Consider the following 3,678-nt stretch of genomic DNA (forward strand, 5'->3'; position numbering starts at 1 on the left):
CAAAAAACTGTTAAAAGAAATCACAGAAGACCTAAATAGATGGAAAGGCATACCGTGTTCATGGGTTGGAAGACTAAATATAGTTAAGATGTCAATCCTACCTAAATTGATTTACAGATTCAATGCAATACCAGTCTTATTTTTCAGAAATAGAAAAACCAATAAGCAAATTTATCTGGAAGGGCAGGGTGCCCCGAATTGCTAAAAACATCTTGAGGAAAAAAAACGAAGCTGGAGGTCTTGCACTGCCTGACTTTAAGGCCTATTATGAAGCCACAGTGGTCAAAACAGCATGGTATTGGCATAAAGATAGATATATCGACCAATGGAATCGAATAGAATGCTCAGATATAGACCCTCTCATCTATGGACATTTGATCTTTGATAAGGCAGTCAAGCCAACTCACCTGGGACAGAACAGTCTCTTCAATAAATGGTGCCTAGAGAACTGGATATCCATATGCAAAAGAATGAAAGAAGACCCACATCTCACACCCTACACAAAAGTTAACTCAAAATGGATCAAAGATCTAAACATTAGGTCTAAGACCATAAAACAGTTAGAGGAAAATGTAGGGAGCTATCTTATGAATCTTACAATTGGAGGCAGTTTTATGGACCTTAAACCTAAAGCAAGAGCACTGAAGAAGGAAATAAATAAATGGGAGGTCCTCAAAATTCAACACTTTTGTGCATCAAAGAACTTCATCAAGAAAGTAGAAAGACAGCCTACACAATGGGAATCAATATTTGGAAACGACATATCAGATAAAGGTCTAGTATCCGGAATTTATAATGAGATTGTTCAACTCAACAACAAAAAGACAGCCAACCCAATTACAAAATGGGAAAAAGACTTGAATAGACACCTCTCAGAGGAGGCAATACAAATGGCCAAAAGGCACATGAAGAGATGCTCAATGTCCCTGGCCATTAGAGAAATGCAAATCAAAACCACAATGAGATATCATCTCACACCCACCAGAATGGCCATTATCAACAAAACAGAAAATGACAAGTGCTGGAGAGGATGCGGTGAAAGAGGCACACTTATACACTGTTGGTGGGAATGTCAAATGGTGCAACCACTGTGGAAGGCAGTTTGGCGGTTCCTCAAAAAGCTGAATATAGAATTGCCATATGACCCAGCAATACCATTGCTGGGAATCTACTCAAAGGAATTAAGGGCAAAAACTCAAACGGACATTTGCACACCAATGTTTATAGCAGCGTTATTTACAATTGCAAAGAGATGGAAACACCCAAAATGTCCATCAACAGACGAGTGGCTAAACAAACTGTGGTATATACATACGATGGAATATTATGCAGCTTTAAGACAGGATAAACTTATGAAGCATGTGATAACATGGATGGACCTAGAGAACATTATGCTGAGTGAGTCTAGCCAAAAACTAAAAGACAAATACTGTATGGTCCCAATGATGTGAATTGACATTCGAGAATAAACTTGGAATATGTCATTGGTATCAGAGTTCAGCAGGAGTTAGAAACAGGGTAAGATAATGGGTAATTGCAGCTGATGGGATACAGACTGTGCAACAGGATTAGATACAAAAACTCAAAAATGGACAGCACAATAATACCTAATTGTAAAGTAATCATGTTAAAACACTGAATGAAGCTGCATCTGAGCTATAGGTTTTTGTTTTGTTTTGTTTTGTTTTGTTCTTACTATTATTACTTTTATTTTTTTCTCTATATTAACATTCTATATCTTTTTCGGTTGTGTTGCTAGTTCTTCTAAACCGATGCAAATGTACTAAGAAACGATGATCATGCATCTATGTGATGATGTTAAGAATTACTGATTGCATATGTAGAATGGTATGATTTCTAAATGTTGGGTTAATTTCTTTTTTTCTGTTAATTAATAAAAATAAAAAAAAATGAATTCAGTCACCACTGAGTGGTTTCCTTTATCCATCTCTTCAGTTTCATGGTTGCCTTGATTTGATTTATTGATGATGGTAGTTAAGTTCCCTATCACTATAAATAGTCAACTAAAGATAAAAAAATCAACCAGAGATATTGTAATAATTGTTTATAATTCTAAGTAAGTGAAGGCTTTGTTTGGGGTGGTTCTTAAAAATCCTGCCAGTGAAAAGATTCTGTGATCAGTAGGGCAATTCAAATGATTTTGGTGAAGGTGATGGTCGTATGTCTTCTCCATTGGCCCATTAAAAATGAAGTTATTATTGGGGATATAAAGTTAGGATTTTATAATCTCCTTGGTGCTGTGAGGTCATTTATCAGGCATCAGATGCTTGACCAGGTCTGTGCAATTATCCATTTTATTAATTAGTAAAGAAGGGTTATTTACGGCATTCTTTACTTCTTTCTAAAACAAAACAATGATGAATTCAGATAATATATAAATGTTAACTCTCATTTCAGGTAGGTATAGAAAGGAAGCACAAAATGAGTTTCAAAGTATAACACATTACACATCCATAGACAGAAAATGAAATACTTACAGGAGAGGGTGAGAAATATATCAAAAGTATAATAATATTTTTTTAAAAAGTCAGGAATTGGGCAGGCCATGGTGGCTCAATGGCAGAGTTCTCACCTGCCATGCCAGAGACCCAGGCAAAATAAAAAAAAAAAACAGAAAAAAGAAGGACTTATTGAACACTAAGTACTTGCTGGACTTTTGTTGCATGTTTTACAGGCACTGCAGAATTTCATCCTCATGAGAATGAGGTAAGTGTCATCATTACTCCCATTTCACATGTGAAAAATAAATGAAGGCTAGATATTAAGTAACCACCAAAGTTAATAGCCAATAAACCATATAGTTGGTCTGTCAGACCCCAGAGTTCACTACACTTTATTGTGTTCCATGTAGACATGATTTTATGGTGGTCAAATTTTTATTTTTGTGTTTGCCTTTCCTTTCCTGCTTTGACTATCATATGCATGAACATGGAACCCGTTCTCTAGGTTTCCTTGATTTTTGCAAGCACTCAGTGGTCACACATCATGCATAATTAGTGTGAAGATGCAGTTGTGTCTTTGGGAACATTCAGTTACCTAACCAATGGGCCTTTGTATAGATCAGCTAACAGATAAGTTTAAAGGAGCCCTCATTCAGGAGAGAGTAGAGAAAGGGTTGTCCATTGCTGTGGTCACAGAGGAGCATGTATTTCTTAAGTCTGTCTTCCATTTTATGATTACCTGGCCCCACTGCAAGATTTCTTAGAGAGAAGTGGGGGAAAAATAACTTATAAATGAGTAGTACTTCATATCTAAAGTTGAAGGGAGAAGTTAAACTATAATTGCTTTAAATAGTTTGCTGCCGCATACAAGAAAGTGGAGAAGTATTTTATATGTCTTTCACAGAAATGTGGCCATTCATAATAAGACACTTTAAGTTCTAGAGTGGTTATAAGTAGGATCCTCAGATTTTAAATTTACATGGAATATAATCAGCCATAAAAAATGGATTCTAATAAATAAATAACAACATATATTGGTCCAAGAGCTTACCAGTTAAAAGTTTTTATGTTTATTCCTGTTTAATTCATTCTTAATGTTACGAATATGCATATCATGTTGCATAGAGACAAAGAATGAAAAGACAAATTAGATCCCAAGAGAAAGTATATTTCTGTTAAAGGATTGATTATTAAAGTCTGAAAAATAAGAAAACTG

The sequence above is a fragment of the Tamandua tetradactyla genome, chromosome 6 (assembly GCF_023851605.1).
Source record: "Tamandua tetradactyla isolate mTamTet1 chromosome 6, mTamTet1.pri, whole genome shotgun sequence".
In the NCBI taxonomy this organism is placed as follows: Eukaryota; Metazoa; Chordata; class Mammalia; order Pilosa; family Myrmecophagidae; genus Tamandua; species Tamandua tetradactyla.